The sequence below is a fragment of the Podarcis cretensis genome (assembly GCF_951804945.1).
Source record: "Podarcis cretensis genome assembly, chromosome: 3".
In the NCBI taxonomy this organism is placed as follows: Eukaryota; Metazoa; Chordata; class Lepidosauria; order Squamata; family Lacertidae; genus Podarcis; species Podarcis cretensis.
In genome coordinates, this window is record NC_137172.1 from 4,432,377 (window position 1) to 4,450,070 (window position 17,694).

The 17,694-nt window shown below is 46.1% G+C and overlaps 1 protein-coding gene across 3 annotated transcripts in view; it reads left to right on the plus strand.

Annotated features, from left to right (window-relative positions):
- EXTL3 (exostosin like glycosyltransferase 3) overlaps window positions 1-17,694 on the plus strand; it is a 174,949-nt gene that overhangs the window by 18,912 nt on the left and 138,343 nt on the right. For 2 of the 3 annotated variants that reach the window (XM_079968578.1, XM_079968580.1), the window contains exon 1: window positions 10,150-10,280. The exons of the other annotated variant lie outside the window; for it this stretch is intronic. The gene's annotated coding sequence lies outside the window, so the exon portion shown is untranslated. Of the gene's footprint in view, window positions 1-10,149; window positions 10,281-17,694 lie in introns of those variants that run through there. 3 annotated transcript variants of the gene reach the window in all.

Here is a 17,694-nt window from a genome sequence, read left to right on the forward strand (position 1 = left end):
TGGCTCCTTTGTTCTGACGTGGCTTCCTGCAGTTCCGCTGAAGATGCCCAGTCTGTCCACAATTGTGGCATCGGACAACGTTCAAAGCTACAGCGTCTCCTCCAGTAGCTACAGCAGTGGGGGTGTCTGAACTCCGTTCTTCCCTCCCCCTGTCCTTGACTTCCAGGGCGGCAAGTCTGTCATGTTCGTTCAGAACCACGGCAAAGACCCTGTCCGACGTTAGATCTTGCGCTGGGAGGGACCCCAGCTGACTGGCAACTGTTTTGTAAGTCCGATTCAGACTGTTGATCACCATGAAGCAAAACACTTCCTCCTGCAGACGGAAATTGCGTTCAACCATCTGCTGACGCAGAAATTTCATTTCCGTCAGGTGCGCTTGAACATCTCCATCAGGCGCAAGCCTCAGGTTAGTCAGCTTTTCAAAATACAGCAACGCTGAAGAACCTGCATCTCTCTGATGTGTCCTTCTCAGCGTGTCCCAAACATCTTTCGCGTGCTGTAAATCTTGTATATGAATAAGCTGAGAGTCTGACACGCACAGAATTATAGCGGTTCTGGCCTTCACATCCTGTGACTCCCAAACAGGCGTTGGTGCTGCAGGGATGGGGTTCTCAATCACCCCAAACAGTCTCTGATTCTGCAGCAAGGCCTTCATCTTAATAGACCAAGATGCATAATTGTCACTGGTCAAGAGGGGTGGAGAAGGCAAAACTCCCTTCTTGACATCCATTTTGAGTCCTTTTATTGACTCTCAAACACAAGCCTCTAAAATCCAATAGCTGGCTTGTTTACACTCTGTGCACCTGGCAGCAATAACACTGGCCGCTTGGAAAGTCCCCTTTGTAAGGGCCTAGTCTAAACACGAGCCTCTCTGGGCAGAGCCTGACTTCCAGCCCTTATCTTGAAACTGGCCTGCGTTGCTAAGCAACCACATTCCTTTCCTTGGACTGGAAAAACCACAGGAATGTTTGGAATGCAGACTCTTCTCTCTCGGAGCTGTTTTTCCCAAACGTTGCTCCCATGAAGCAGAGAATTAATCCATCTGCATTCACATTTCTAAGCCCGAAAATCTCATACCTGGGCTCCGTAGCTTGGCTTTCAGCTTCTTCTGGTCAGCTTCTAGCTGCAGAGAATCAGCCTCCATCTCAGGCTTCCATGGAGAGGGATGAAAATAGCAGCTCTGCTCCTATTTCTGCAGACTTCCATGGATCGTAGAAACCAGCAGCTCTGCTACCACTGTTGGAATTTAGTGCCGGTCAGAGGTATGTGCCTATCTCTCCAGGCACCGGCTGAATTCTTTGACCTCCCTCCGGCGACTCCCGGCAGGAAAAACACACGAGGTCCGTTCCGGCGATTTTCCTCAGGCTGTGAGAAAAACACACCAACTGCTCTCCTCCTCCCTGCTCTCCAGCATATCCCCAGGGAGGGGAATCAGACTCAGACAGAAATGTATCTACATTGCTTTTATTCCTGTCTTTCACTTCAGTACAGAGAAAACATGTCTGCTCTCTTCAACAAACAGAGAGAAACTCCAGACTCCACCCATGTACATCCTGTACAGGTCATATGACACACACTGAGCTCACATCCTGTGCTCAATAAGGAGAATGGACTGCCCCTTTGTTTCCATGGCAACAGTCACATACATCCTGTCTGGCTTTGCAGCCACAAGCAGCTGACTTGGCTGCTAGAGCCTTTGCTTGCTGCTGCATTGCTGCTTTAGAATAACAATGATCTCTCCCAGCGGCTTCATATAGACGTTATAAAGCATGGGGGAGAGGACGGAACCCTGAGGCACCCCACAAGTGAGGGCCCAGGGGTCTGAACACTCATCCCCCCCCAACCACTTTCTGGAGACGGCCCAGGAGAAAGGAGCGGAACCACTGTATAACTGTGTCCCCACTGAACCTCCCACAGATCTACTTAATTTGTGCCGTTCGTTGTCCCGTTCATGTGCTTGAATGTGTGTCCTGGGCACCCATAAGCCCAGCCTTTCATGCTCCAGCGGTATGGATTGCACACAGCAAATAAATGTCTGCATGGAGCTCCATAATTCTTGATGTACCTGCACTGCAGGAACTCAGGCTCTGCATTTTGGAGGTGCAACGCCAGAGTTGAAATAAACATTGCTTGCCCATCAAAGATTCTCTTGCTGCGATTCCTGCATAGCATGAGGTTCGATTAACTGCCCTTTTGGGTCCCTCCCAACTCTGCAATTTTATGATTCTGTGAATCCGTTGTGGTATTTTTAAGCTGTGCAGAAGGTGCTCTGGCCTGCCTGGTTTGAGTACCACTAGCTGACGAATGCATTGATATTTATAACTCTGCCATCTGCTGGGAGGTGGGATCTGGAGGGTGGGAAGCGACTTTGGTTTCCCTGGTAGACATTCCATTTAAATTAATAGCGTGGGAAACAGCAGCCAGGGGGACTTTGGGGAGAGGAAGAAACAAACGAGTGGCAGTTGGTGCCTTGCAAAATAAAAATAATAAACAGAGGAGGTCTTTGGAGAGGGAGGATTCACAGAAGTGTAGCTTACCCCCAAGCACGTTTAAAAGCAAAAAACAACTTTAGTACAAAATGCAAACTCAGCATTGGTCCAAAAAGCCAACCCGTGCAGACCTCAAAAAACCCAAGTGCTAGTAACGTGGTGGATTTTAGGTATGATGACACCTGGGCCAATTTGGTGTTGTGGCTGGAGTCCCAGGACGTGGGAAACGGGGGTTCAGAGCCCCGCTCAGCTATAAAGCTTGCCGCCTCTAGGCCTAGCCTATATTGCAGAGTTGTTGTGAGGATTATGCCAGCTGCGGTAACTGGGGCCACTATTGCCTTTGGTCTGATTCAGGTAGGGCTCCTCTTACGTAACTTCCAAGCAGATGAAAAAACATCTGCCTTGAAAGCATGCAGGTGGCACTATCCATTCTTGTCTAAGAAGAAAAGAAAGATAGACTAAATATTTGCACAATAATACATAGGACGCTTATAGAATATTTTTGCAGCTCTTGCCTTTTCCTCAAAGGTTGTACTTGCCATTGTTGGTTGCGTTAAGAATGGCAAAAAGGTGGTGTGGTGGGGAAACCATGGGCAAAGGTGTTTATATTTCGAAGAGGAAAAGATGCGTGGGCGTCTTCAGTCGTTTCAATGACATTTTGCCTAAGTTGCACATAATGCAGTAATTGTCTCTTTGGGAAAAGGCACTTTGATGTACACTTTCCAATTGCTCTCTGTAGGTGTGCACCCATAATGCCGCTTTTGTCTCTCTCTCTCTGCAGCAGCTGGTTCCCCAGTTCTTGATCCTGAATAGCGTGCCACCTAACAAAGAGAGGATTGAATGTGGCTTTGGGTATTTTAAACAAGTGCGGTGGGGAGGGGAAAGGAGGGCGCTTGAGTGAATTTTGCTGCTTCTTCCCACGCTTGTTTTAGAAAGTCCAGAGCTAAGGCCTTGGATCCCTCCCCATAGAGGAGTGTGTGAGTGTGCTTGTGCACAAGAGCAAACTTTAAATGCAGAGAGACCACACACACACAAACACACACACACACACACACACACACTCCCAACTCTCTTGAACTTCCTAGTATAATGGTCAAATTCACAACTAGGGCAGATCCACTCCATACATTCGTAGCACATTCAGTACACATGTGCTTCCCCCATGGATTACTGGGAACTGTAGTTCCACCCTCACTGAGCTACAATTCCCAGCATCCACAAGAAACTACAGTTCCCAGGATTCTTTGGGGGAAGCCATGTGCATTCAGTGTATGCTGCGACTCTGCCCTTAGTTTCTTACTTATTAATTTAGAAGGGCATCTTCAACACTATTACTCTCAAGAGTAGAATATTCTTGCTGCAAGGCCAATCTGATAGGTGTCCTCTGGTTGAGCCTAGCCCGGTATATGTTTGTTACTATGTATTTTTGTGTTTCTATACTGTAGGGAAGCGGGTGGCGCTGTGGGTTAAACCACAGAGCCTAGGACTTGCCGATCAGAAGGTCGGCGGTTCGAATCCCCGCGACGGGGTGAGCTCCCGTTGCTCGGTCCCTGCTCCTGCCAACCTAGCAGTTCGAAAGCACGTCAAAGTGCAAGTAGATAAATAGGTACCGTTCTGGTGGGAAGGTAAATGTCGTTTCTGTGCGCTGCTCTGGTTCACCAGAAGCGGCTTAGAGATGAGCGCCGCAACTCCAGAGTCATCCGTGACTGGACCTGATGGTCAGGGGTCCCTTTATCTTTACCTTATACTGTAGGCCACCACTGAGATCCTCAGATGAGGGCCAGTAACGAAATTTAATAAACAAACAAATGATTTAATGACTCACCTTGTAGCTGTCAGCAACCAGGAATCCCAGGCAAGTGACGGTTTATGGGAAAAGCCTAGTGGGAGAGATTAGCTCCTCTGCCGACCAAGACTGCCTCTTTCTCCGAGATCAAATCCTGCAGCTAAAGGGTAGATTTCCTACGGACTGACTTGGCATTTAGCAACGGTGCCACAAGGTCTGACGACATGTTGGCAAGGCTATACAGATTTCCAGAAAAGGGAGAAGTTTTCAATTAGCAATAATTGCGCCTCGGATTATTATTTTTTACAGCCTTAGCCATCTTTCCCCTCCCTGGCCTGCCCTGTCGACCCAGACATAGCTTCCCCCTGCCCTTTTCTGTTAGAAGAAAGGATTATCCCATAATTATACCTTGAAAGGATGTGGTAAATTCTGTTCTGTAGCCACCCTGATTTTGTGAGTACCATGTGGCGTTTTTAGGGCATTACAGGAAACTAGCTCTTTCCTTGCTGACTGTTCTTGCTCATGCACCCCCTGGTGCTTTCAGTGGAGAGAGTGCCCCACTCTTTTTCCTGAGCTGAGGCTCCTATAAACCCATTTTTAATAGCTGCTTAATAATATGCTTGCCAGATTCAGCAAAGAAATCTGACCTGTTTGTGTTCTTGAGGCTCTTTTCCTCTGGGCCAATCTAAACGTGGCAACAGCTATGGAGATACTACCAATGTAGGTTATTTTTTTAGCGCCAAGGTTTTTCCATTGTTATTGGGTGGCAGGATTAAAGGGAAAAAGAGGGAATGGGAGGAGTTCAGAGTAGCACCAAGGAGATTGTGCCATTCAGCAAGTGGAAATATTTGTGTCGGAGGAGCAATATCCCCTTTCTTCATCCCATGTGTTCTTCTGGGTGTTACCGGAAAATCCGAGGGCTCCCTTGGACAAAACAAAGACACCAACCAGGATAACTTGGAGCAAAACGGCAGCCTGTAGGCTTGGCCTTTATTGAACTGTTGCAACAGGGTATTCCCCTCACGTGCAGGAGAGAGGAAAGACCCAGAAGAATAGTGTGCAAGGTCTTATAAAAACTTTTGAAATTCCCCTCCTCTAGGTCTAGCCCACCCCCAGAAACATCATGCATACATTACAGAAAGGAGGAGTTGAGGGAGGAGTTGGTGGTAACCTGAGTGTCTTGTCACCTGGCTGGTTCCCTTCTCTCCCCCTCCCCACGAGTCACTTCCAGGAGACAAAGGGGAGTTTGCAGTTTCCTGCCCCCTGAGGGAAGATCTGATCAGTGTCCTTTGTTTCAGTCCATGCTGAATCCACTCCCATATGCAGGTTCTTTGTGATATTGATTGTCTTCTGTCTGGGACCATCAGGGTTGGCATAGCAACTGGGCAGGGCACCTGTGTATGTGCTGGGATGCTGAAGGGATTATGGCTGCCCTGTATCAAACCTGCCCCATTTTGTAGTCTTTCCTTCATGGAGTAAAATAAAAGTGGAACAGTGCAAATCCAATGTATGGTTGATTTTCTATGAATTTATAACAGAAGCATAGCGTATGTAGTGTGTGAGTGTGAGTGTGTGTGAAGTTTGTACAAACAGAATGATTGGGGTGGGGGGGGGGTTCCTGCTACATGGGGGGGGGTTCCCCTGAGTCCTTTGAGTCACTTGGGGGGCTCTGGAGGGAGGATGGAGAAATCCCCATTGTACTATTCCTTGCACAGGTTTCCGCTTGCAGAACCGCTGCATTGAATTCGGCCCCAGGTGCCCCAACTCCTAAGACCCACTCATTCTGAATTTTGCAAACAAACCAGCGCTATGTGACATAATTCAGCAAACTTGTGTGTGTTCTGTAAAGTTTTTTTGTTTTTTTTTAAATGCATATTTATTTGAAGCTGCTTTCGGTAACTTTGGTTTCTGACTGTGCACCATGAGGCATGTCCAAACCTAATTTGTACCGGTGTCTTCATTTGGATGATAGCAAAAGCAAAGCAATTTAATCCATTTGTTCAAAGGCCTGCTCTCTAGCTATTGATAGCAGGCATTACGTATTGCACAACCTTGTGCAGAGTCAGTTTGCAGATTTATTTTTCCAAGCAGCCGACATCCTTCGCCTCTTTGAGCATAGATTTCCAGATCCAGGACGTTAACAGTTTTTACGGAAGCAAACCTCCGAACGGAACTGCTCCGGTGTGACTTTTGTTCTGCTTTCCTCAATAGTAAAAGATGACGGATCCCATACAGTTAATGAAAGAGTCACGTTCTGAAATGGAGGCAGTATTAGCAGTACGGATTGCCTGGGAGGAAGTGAAACTGGGTTTAGGAGCCCCCCCAGACTATGCATGTCCTTTTTTTTGGGGGGGGGGTAGGGAGAATCTGGCCCTGTTTGGCCTAATCCCTCAAATAGTGTGTTTTTTATATATTGCAAAAATCCAAGACATATTCTGTTTGGGATGGCAGGTGTGCAAATACTGGAAAACGTGATGTAGAGACCGCTCCTCTCCCCCCATGATTTTCTCCCTCTCTTTTCCCATCAGATAAAAGTCTTTTAGAAGGGGCGAGTGCCAGGCAAGGTCAGATAATGCTGCCAAGGAAGAAAATGGGTTTCCCATTCTGCTTGTGGAAATGAAATTGAACTGAATCCGTATAGGGCATATATAAGGGTGTTTGTGTGTATTTTTGTTGCTGCGTGCTTATAATTAGAACATTTTAAAAGGAAAAAAAACTTGGGAGTTTGCTGTAAAATTAAACCCAATACAAGAACTTGGCTGTTGTTGTTGTTTTTTTACTACCTATATACTTTGGAACTCCCTGCCTATTCTGCTTGAAAAAGTTCTTGTGTGGACAAGCCTGCCCAGATATTTAGAAAGCTGAGGTGATTTTATATAATAATATTTATTAAAATTTCAAAAGAGTTACAAAAATGAAAAAAGAAAAGGAAAACAAAAAATACAAAATGCAGAAAAAATAAAGAAGCAATTAAAAACATTTCAATCTTTCCATGTCTTATTTTTCTTTTACTTATTTCTCTGACCTCCTCACACCTCCCTCTTTTGTATTCTAGTTCAATTGTTGTTTCAGCAAATCCTTACCCTTTTTGCATTTATCTTGATACTTTATCGTAATATATTATAACTTTACATTTTAACATGTTAACTATCCATTTTTACATACCCCTTAGCCACCTTATTGCTAAAACCACTTAGCTTCATTCCAACCTCCCTCTAACATTCCTTAATTTTGCAGTGTTTCTGTAAATAGACTTTAAATTTCTTCTGTAGCACCCTGCTTGTGGTTAACGCTTAGCTGGAATGAAATATTCAACGCAGCAATAGAGAAATTAAAATAATAATTTATTTGTCAGACAAATAAATATGAGGCACAGTGGTATATGGTTACCAAGCTCTGGCCTGGCCTCCTGCCATTCTGGCCAGCACTTATATTTCCTTAATCCAGCCCCCTTGCTCCTCCTGTGGCTGCCTCTGTCCAATCAGCCTGGTTGAAATTCCTATTGGCTGTTTGCTAGAACCAATCACAAAAGATACACCCATTTCCTCTTGTCCTTTTATGGGAAACAAAAAGCTATATGTTCTTCTATCTATAAATGACAAATAAGTAGTAATATATCTTACATGTGTCTCAACAAGGAACCTTAATTACCAGCTCACCTCGCCCTATTGCCCTCCAAAACAGATGGTTTAATCTTAAATTTTTATCTTAAACAGATGTCAAGGATCATCATTGAAAGATCTCCTTCCTTTGGAGGTCTCTAAACAAAAGCTTGACAACCATATGTATGCTCTAAATGATGTTTCCTGCTTGGCAGGGGGGCTGGTGGCTGATGGCCCCTGTGATCTCTTCCAACTATATGAAATAAGAATCTAGCATAAGGATTTAACATTTCTTAGCTTCTAATTCCTTTGCATAATTACATTTAAGCCAATATATTTAATACATAACATAAATAACCTTTTAAAAGGAAAAGAAATCTTAAAAGGATCTCAGTTTAAGAAAGAAACAACTTTAGAAAAAGACTTCCCAAAATACTCTCTTCCTTTCTGCCAGCTAGATGCTTTTCCATTGCTCTTGACCTTTGAACCTTAGGAAAATATGGCTCAAGTTTAATGGGAGGCACATGGTTTTATTTTACTATTTACCCACTCTTAATTATGTTTATCTCTTTTTTATCTTCTGTAATATGTAGGGTCAGTGTCCTCGCTCTCAGCCTGTAATTCCCTTTTTGACTTTGAGAATTGTTTTCTGCTATAAATCAGGGGGCCCCCTTGTCTAGGAGGAAAAACATTTTGCCAAGGTTCTTAGGCAGCTGCTCTTCTGCCTGGCATGAAACATTTGAAGATCTTTAAGCTCATTTTAAGATACAGGCCCTGATCAAAATATAAGCTTGATAAAAATGCAGGCTTATGATTAGATGCCTCACTTCCAGTCTTCTTCCACCAACTCTTCTCCCAGATCTCGGATTCTGCCAATCATTTCCGCCAGTTCCATGTACTCCATCACCTTCATCTGCCATTCTTCCCGGGTGGGTAAATCTTGTGTTTTCCAATACTTTCGGATGAGTATTCTTGCTGCTGTTGTGGCGTACATGAAAAATGTTCTATCCTTCTTTGACACCAATTGGCCAACCATGCCCAGGAGAAAGGCCTCTGTTTTTTTCAAGAAAGTATATCTAAATACCTTTTTCATTTCGTTATAAATCATCTCCCAGAAAGCCTTAATCCTTGGGCACGTCCACCAAAGGTGAAAGAATGTACCTTCATTTTCTTTACATTTCCAACATTTATTGTCGGGCAAATGATATATTTTTGCAAGCTTGACTGGTGTTATGTACCACCTGTATATCATTTTCATAATATTTTCTCTTAGGGCATTACATGCCGTGAATTTAATACCGGTGGTCCATAACTGTTCCCAGTCAGCAAACATAATGTTATGTCCAACATCTTGTGCCCATTTAATCATAACAGGTTTCACCATTTCATCCTGAGTATTCCATTTTAACAGCAAGTTATACATTCTTGATAGTGTCTTAGTATTGGAATCTAACAATTCTGTTTCTAATTTTGATTTTTCCACCTGGAAGCCAATTTTCTTGTCCAGACTATAGGCCTCCCTTATTTGATAATAGTGAAGCCAGTCTCGCACTTTATCTTTTAATTTCTCAAAACTCTGCAATTTCAGTTTATCTCCTCCTTGTTCCAAAATCTCCCAATATTTCGGCCATTTGGCCTCTATATTGAGCTTTTTCTGAGCCTTCACTTCCATCGGTTTTACATTCAAGTAGATCTTTATATCTTATCCAAACATTAAACAAAGCTTTCCTGACAATATGGTTTTTAAATGCTTTATGTGCTAGAAAGCTGAGGTGATTTTAATCTGTGGTGTTTTTATAAGCATTTTAAACTGTTTGTTTTCGCTGTACAGCTGTTTGTTGTTGTTTTTTTTGTAAACTGTGTTGAGGTGCTTTTTTGTTTTTGTTTTCCAGTCCAAAAGGTATTTCGTTTCAATGAAACAATAAATAAAAATAAGCGGCAAGATTTGCTCCTATGACTTGACCCGGTTTTGGGCGGGAAAGGCCACCTTGCCGACTGCGCATGCGTCACACTTGGGTTGTGTAGCGGGGGGGGAGAGTTGACGGAGAGGAGGGAGGTTCGGCAGTTTCCGTCGCCTTCCGAATCTCCGCCCTGCTGCCCCGCCCCCTCCGCCCATCTCTCTCTCTCTCTCTCTCTCTCTCTCTCTCTCTCTCTCTCTCTCTCCGCCCCCCCCCCCCGCACCGCTCTCTCGGCAATCTCCGTCCGCCTCCGTCCCTCCCAGCCCCGCCCCTCGTCCCTTTCCGCCCGCCCTTCGGCCGTTTCCGCCCGCCCCCTTTCGGAAACGGCCGAAGACGCGCTGAAGGAACCGGCGGCGGGCGAGGTGATGCGAGAGGCGAGGAGGGCTGTCGCGCGCGGATTGGGTGGCGGGCTCCGTGGGACGAACCATCCGCGGCTGGCTCGGAGGTAGGCGAGACGGGGGAAGGACGGAGGGAACGCGGGATTCCGCGGAGGGTGCGGGGAGGCGAAAACAGCAGCGCGTCTCTCCACCCGCACCGCGCGCCCCCCCCTGCTCCTTGTCCTAATGGTCGCTGCCTACGGATCCCGGGAGCGGCCGGCTTAGCACTGCGGGAGGGTTAAACTAAGAAGGTGAAAGCGGAGGGGGGGCGCGAGACAGAGATGGAACGTACCACGAGTGATGAAGGAGAGGGGTATGTGCGCACAAGGCAAGTATGCGATTTTTTGGGGGGGGTCCATTGAGGCTTTGGAGGGGGGATAACCCCCTTTTTTGGATAATGGTACTGCCTAAAGAAGGAGACCCCCCATCCGCCTTTAAGGTACCTTTGGGGGTGGGGGTCTCTCCATCTGGGGGGGCTGTTTGGGGTAATTCTGGGGACACCCTCCAAAAATAAATATTGGGGGGGTCTAGGGACTCCCAACTTTGGAGGGCAAAGAAGTACCCCCCTATTCCTGGGGTCTGGGGTCTTCCACCTGTGTATGCCTGTGTGGTTTTTGAAAGTGCAGGCTCTTTATTATTAATATTGCCATTAATAATAATGTATTGCGCTTATACATTGGAGGCTTGGTGTGCGTTTGATCTGGTCACTGATATGTTTGGTTTTGTGGAAGAACTAGCTCGCTGAAATCCTGCGCCTTTAGCACATGAGTGCTCCTGGCTGTGGCTTGCAGGTCAGAATAATAAGAATGAAAAGAAATAATCCCATTAGGTAGGGGAAAAGAAGAAGCTAAAACAATGCAAAACCAGATCAAATCATCTCATTGTGGTGGTTGTTGTTTTAAATACCAAATGCTGTCTTCTCTTCCCCTGGCTGGCATTTCACCTAATCTCATATAAAACATTGGTATTATTATTATTATTAAATGCCAAACAGCAGATTGGGAGAGCGCTGCCACTGTATGTCAGTAACAGCAATAAAAGCAGTGGTTACATTTGTTTGTTTCAGGGCTTCCTTCCTGCATTTCCACCCACCCACCCACTCTCCAAATGGATTGTTTGAAACAGTGTATATCCCTGCATATACACTGTTTCAGTAACAGTATCAGTATCCGTTTAAAAAAACTGAACCATAGAAAAACAGTGGATTTTTTTAAAAGGCCACATGGATAAAAGCCTTCAGATGACAGGGAGAAAACTGTCAAAAGGCAGGTGTTTTAGTTACCACTATATTGTTATTATCATCATTATCATTTTTTATTACATTTTGTTATTATTAATTATTTGGCTGTTATCAAGATCTCCAGGAGACTTTCAGGAGGCTGTCTCTTATTCCCACCAGGTAAACTTCTGATAATGGTGGGACATGAAGTTATAATGAGCAATTAAGATAAATTAAAAACAACAGCAGCACATATGAACTTCTTCGCCCACATTCATTTATTTTGTTTGGCTGCTTATGGTTTATGATTAAAGTGAAAGAGAATGGGGCAGACTTAGCGTCTTGCCTAATGTAGGAATGGTTAGACCATGCCTTTCCAGATGTTTCTGGACTACAACTCCCATCAGGCTCAGTTTACGAACCTATTGTGGTTGGCATCTGTCTGTCTCAAGGGTGAAGTTAAATCTCTGCTTTAGCAGCTCTGAAGTAACCTTCTTGGGGCACAAGCCTGGGCTCTCCAGACAGGACCCCACCCCCCTTGGCCTTGCTGTTGTGGTCCAGAAGAAAGCAGAACAAGATGGTTGGCACCAGCTTGGCTGCAGGAGTTGCTGGAAGGAGGCATACAAGGCACCATCCAACCCTCTTAGGGACTCCACTCTGGATTTGTGTAGGGTCTACTCCTTAGCCTTTTCTTCTCCTTACCTCTCTCGCCCTGACCTTGCCACTGTGATCCACGCGACGGTCAGACTTGATTATTGTAACTCGCTCTACGTGGGGCTGCCCTTGAGACTCACCCAGAAACTCCAGGGGGTGCAGAATGCCGCAGCGAGACTCCTTACGGGGTCCTTGCTGCAGGATCACATTCACCCGGTGCTATACCAGCTGCACTGGCTCCCGGTGGAGTACAGGATCAGGTTTAAGGTGCTGGTTTTAACCTTTAAAGCCCTATACGGCCTAGGACCCTCGTACCTATGGGACCGCCTCTCCTGGTATGTCCCACAGAGGACCTTACGGTCTTCAAACAAAAACATCTTGGAGATCCTGGGCCACAGGGAGGTTAGGCTGGCCTCAACCAGAGCCAGGGCTTTTTCAGCCGTGGCCCCAATCTGGTGGAACGCTCTGTCAAAAGAAACTAGGGCCCTGCGGGACTTGACATCTTCCCGCAGGGCCTGCAAGACAGAGCTGTTCCACCAGGCCTTTGGCCAAGGCACAGCCTGACCCCCTCCTTTGGTAATCCTCATAGAACTCTAGCCCAATGGTTGCCATTAATTTGATTTTTGAACTGATTTTAAAATGAATTGATTTTAGAATGCTGTTTTACTTTTATTGTTGTTAGCCGCTCTGAGCCCAGCTGCGGCTGGGGAGGGCGGGATATAAATAAAATATTATTATTATTAAGATGTCCCACAAGGCGGCAGAGGTTTATGATCAGTTTTCTTTCTCCTGAATGGGATCTCTTCCCAGGTGGATGAGGACCATCTGCCCCTTGCTTCCAACATGTGCAGAAACTGCCTTCTTGACTGTTGGACACCCTCTTGGTCCTGTCCACTCAGCCTGCCAGAGCTTGCTGGATCAAGACAGTGGTACAGCACCCTCCTTCGAGCTCAGGATGGTTTGCTCTCCACCTCTCAACCCCTGCTTGTTGTCACGGTCCAGTTCACGGGCGATCAAAGTCCTGGCTGGGGACATTGGGACCGGGGGCAAGATGGCGGAGTGGGAGCAGAAACTGGAATCCAGAAGCCAGGAATCGGGAAGCCAAGAGTCCGAGGGTCAGAGACCTGGGAGTCAAGAAGCCAAGGGTCACGAAGCAAGGAGTTGTGAAGGCAGGGGTCCGGGGATCAAGAAGCAAGGCAGGGAACATGTTGCTGTGGCAAAGAGCTGACCTTATATCCCTTCCCAGCTCTTGCCACCAGGTGCTGTGAGTTACCAATCGGCCTCACCTGTGTGGCTGCACCTTGCCTCTTCAGAACAAACTTAGGAAGGCCCCAGTCCTGGTCACAGGGCCTGGCTTCTGTACGCACAACTGACACTTGTTTCCAAATATGAAACACTACTGCTACTCTGATTTTCTGCATTTTTACCTTGCATTTCTTCCAGTGTGGCATACCTGTTTCTCCCCCTCTCCATTTCATCCTCACAAAAATCCTGTGAGGTAGGTTAGGGCTGAGAAATGGTGACTGGCCGAAGGTCACCCGAGTGCAATTCATGGTGGAGTGAGGATTTGAAACCCTGGACTCTCAACACGCCAACCACTTTGCCACACTGTGATCTTCCCTGGCCAAAGTTTTGGGGCAAGTGCGATGAAGATTAGCTGCCTTGTAGTTGGAAAGATATATATATACTTGCATAATCTGGTTTTGACTTGTCAGCCAGTTAAATAAATATTAAGAGGCTGCAATCCCAGTCATGTCTCCTTGGAAGTAAGTCACATTGAATTAAAAGGGTAAAGGTGTTTAGGATTACAGCCTTAGTCAATGAATCATTAAAGTTACAGCTGATTAGACCAAATTGCCAAACTTGCATGCGAAGAGCAATTTTAGTCAACAAATCACTTCAGCTATAGCGGATTGGATTTAAATTGTCAAACGTCCGTGTGAATCAAAGCAAATCCTTTCTGAAGGGGAAAAAATACTTTGTTTTCTAGATGATGTGAGTGCATGTCTCGGGAGATGCCATTTTTAAAGAGGCCTTCTGTCAACAGAGGGAGAAAAAGAAATGCTGCCCTGTGAATTCTTGCATTAATCAGAATTTTATTTTCTTTTATTGCCTGATCTTTATCTGGAGCGCTTTGGTCCAAAGGAACTGCAAGATGCATTCCTAGCACACTTAGGGAGGAGTAAAGCCTTTTTATCTTGGAACTGGGCAGAAGTGCTTCACGTTGTACGCAAGCTAGGTGGCTAACTTGGCTCCTGATCAGACAAATGTGTCTTGCCCTGTGCGTTGTGCCATTAAGTTCCTTGGGGGCTGGAGGCTTCTCTTGTACTCTTGCCAGGACGTATCAAATAATTTATTATCGTCATCTGTCTTCGCTGCTGGATGAAATCAATATTAAATGGATGGATTCAACAGCTTCGACGGAAGGCGAAGGATCCAGAGTGGGAAAATGCTTGCGTTCAGTAGGGAGTCCTATGTGGTAGTAATGACTAACTTCTCTTGGTATTTACTGAAATGCTAAGGGGAGTTTGAAGGGGGAGGGGATTCTTGAGTTCCCCTTCTTCAGCAGTCCCCTCCGTCCTCAACTGAATGGTGACGAAAATCCCTCCAGTCCCTTCGTTAGTGCAGAGTTCTGCTGTTGTCTGAGCCACTTCTCCCTTCCCTTCCAGCAATGACAGTTTTATCTTCGTTCAGAGCTTGGCTTTGTGCGCGGCCAAAGGGTCTTGGCAGCAAAACAGTGGTACAAACAGCCTGTGAACTGACTGACATTTCGTTGCAAAAGGGATGTCAAAACAACCTTCTTTTTTAAAAAAATATGCCTCGTTGTTGTTGTTTCGAGTGGGGTGGTGGTGGGAAGAGATATTGGAGGCTTGTGGCGTTCAGATGTGGGCAGCTGTTATAGCTGGAAAGGCCAGATGATCAAAGGTGCATTTTTCACTGATGCCTCTGTGTTTGTGTGTGTGTTTAACTACCTTAAAGTCTTTAGAGCAGGGGTCAGCAAACTTACTGCGCCTTGGGCCTGTGTCTCCAGCGCCAATAGCGCGGACGGCTGGGGAGCACGTGCCCATACACATGCGCACATGCTATTTCCAGTGCACTTCTGGGTCAGAGGAGCACTGGAAATGGCTTGTGCACATTTGCATGGGCCTCCTCCGACCTGGATGTGCACATGCGCACAACACTTGCACATGCGCACAACACTTGTGCATGGGCGCAAGCTATTTCCAGTGCTCCTCCGACCTGGAAGTGGTTAGCCACGCAGCGCAATGCCGGTAAGAGCGGGCGGCAGCAGTGGGCAGTGGGGGTTACCGCGGGTTGGATAAATGAGTCCCTCGGGCCTTAGTTTGGGGACAGTTAATGTCAATCCAGGCTCAGGTTCATTTAGAATTTGAGATCTCTGGATTTTCATTCTGGAAAGCATTTCTAGAGGTTTGCTCTTTGCAGATTCTGGAGAAGCTCCTTTTGGTATTTTTGTGTGTGTGGTCAGGCTCTTATTTACACGACTTGAGTATGGCTTTACAGCTCATAATGGTTCTTTGTTGTTTGCCCTGCTGTGCTGCTTTAAATCTGAAATTGTAGTCCTGCTAGCTTCTAACCTGGGACCGTGAGGCAAATTGTTATTGTTAGCTGTAAAAAAGGGTACGTCAGTGTGTAGGTGGGACTTTGTGGGAGTAACGTAAATGATAAAGGCAGCCTTCCCTCACCCAGGAACATAAAATAAAAATTTCAGCAAGGGGTGAATGAAATGAAATGAAATGAAAGGGAGGGGTTAGCAGCAGTCTGGAGCAAAATGCCTTTCTAACCTCAATTACGGATGCCGGCCAGATCCTGAAGGTTGACTTGCACACGGCAGCCCCCACATGGTGCTGCTATCCAGCTCACAGTTAGGCTGTGGCCACATGGAGATGCTATAAGAACCTCAGGGGCAGCTGGTAGGCATATGAGGGGCAAGGCTTTTTTGGTGGTAGCACCTCAGTTGTGGCCCTCGGCTTCTCATTCACAGATAAGATATTCATTTTGTTACATTGTCCAGTAGCATCTTAGAGACCAGCTAAGTTTGTTCTGGTTATAAGCTTTCGTGTACATGCACACTTCTTCAGGTGCTAATTTTTTTAAATAAAGAAATATTTATTTCGACTGCATCAGACCAACACGGCTACCTACCTGAATCAATTTGTTTTATGTTATTTACAAACACGTTAGGATATGCAGAGGACCACTGTAGACTTTAAATTTGATTTTGACAGCTAGGGACATGTTTGTTTGTTTTTAAATGCAAATACAGTCTGGACTGGAGGCTATTTGTTCTTTTTACGATATTGTATCTGGATATACTGCTCATGAGTGAGTCCTGCAGTAGTGATATCGACATCTTTTCAGCACCAGGTTAAGACTTTCCCCCTCACCTGGGCATTTGGTTGAATTTGATCCAGTTGAGTCAAGGATTTATATCAGCTTTTGCTAATTCACACACAAACACACACACACACATCCTCCATGGTATTTTGCTACTGTGATGTCTGGTGGCTCCAAAGTATACCCACCACCATGAAGAAAATCAGTATGGTTATGTGCCCTTGTGGAGCTCAGTCCCGCAGGAGGCAACGATAACTGCTAACCTAAAAAAAAAGGTAAAGGATCCCTGACAGTTAAGTCTAGTCATGAACGACTATGGGGTTGCGGTGCTCATCTCGCCTCGCTTTACTGGCTGAGGGAGCCGACATTTGTCCGCAGACAGTTTTTCCTGGTCATGTGGCCAGCATGACTAAGCTGCTTCTGGCAAAACCAGAGCAGTGCACGGAAACGCCGTTTACCTTCCCGCCGGAGTGGTACCTATTTATCTACTTGCACTTTGACGTGCTTTCGAACTGCTAGGTTGGCAGGAGCAGGGACCGAGCAACGGGAGCTCACCCCGTCGCGGGGATTCGAACCGCCGACCTTCCGATCGGCAAGCCCAAGAGGCTCTGTGGTTTAGACCACAGCGCCACCTGCGTCCTAGATGACTTTAAAAGAGGATTAGGCAAATTCATGGAGGAAAAAGGCTATGGAGGGCTGCTGAGATCCTGCTTTCGAGTTTCCCACAAACATGTGGTCGGCAACCATAAGAGGAGGCTGCTTGGCTAAATGTGCCATAACCTGAACCAACAGGTTCTTAGGAAATGGCCCTCATCATTGTCCCAAGAGAAACTTAAATGTGAAGATGCTGCCCGACACTTGATCTCTGTGGCGGTACCTGATGTGCCAGAGGATGTGGAAGGTTGGGTTGGGGAGATCACCCAGGACAGAGTATTCTAATTACGGCTTCAGACTGCTTTTATCTAATGACTGCAGCCAAATTTCAATGCTTCAGCACGGCTTTTTTGGTGACGTTTGCCTTTGGGCCTGTTCTCCAGACAACCTGAGTCATTCGCCTGACAGTCTGGCTGCTAGAGGCTTTGTTAGGGCTGGTACAGCATGGAGCTAAGGTGGGGTGTTTGCCAGGATGTGAAGGCTCCGTCCCTTTTGGCAAGTCGTTCTGCAGGTAATGTGGGAATTGGAAGCCTTGACTGCTCTCCAGCCAGGAAGACTGATGCTATCGTAAAGCAGAGGAGGGTTTTATTTTTATTTTT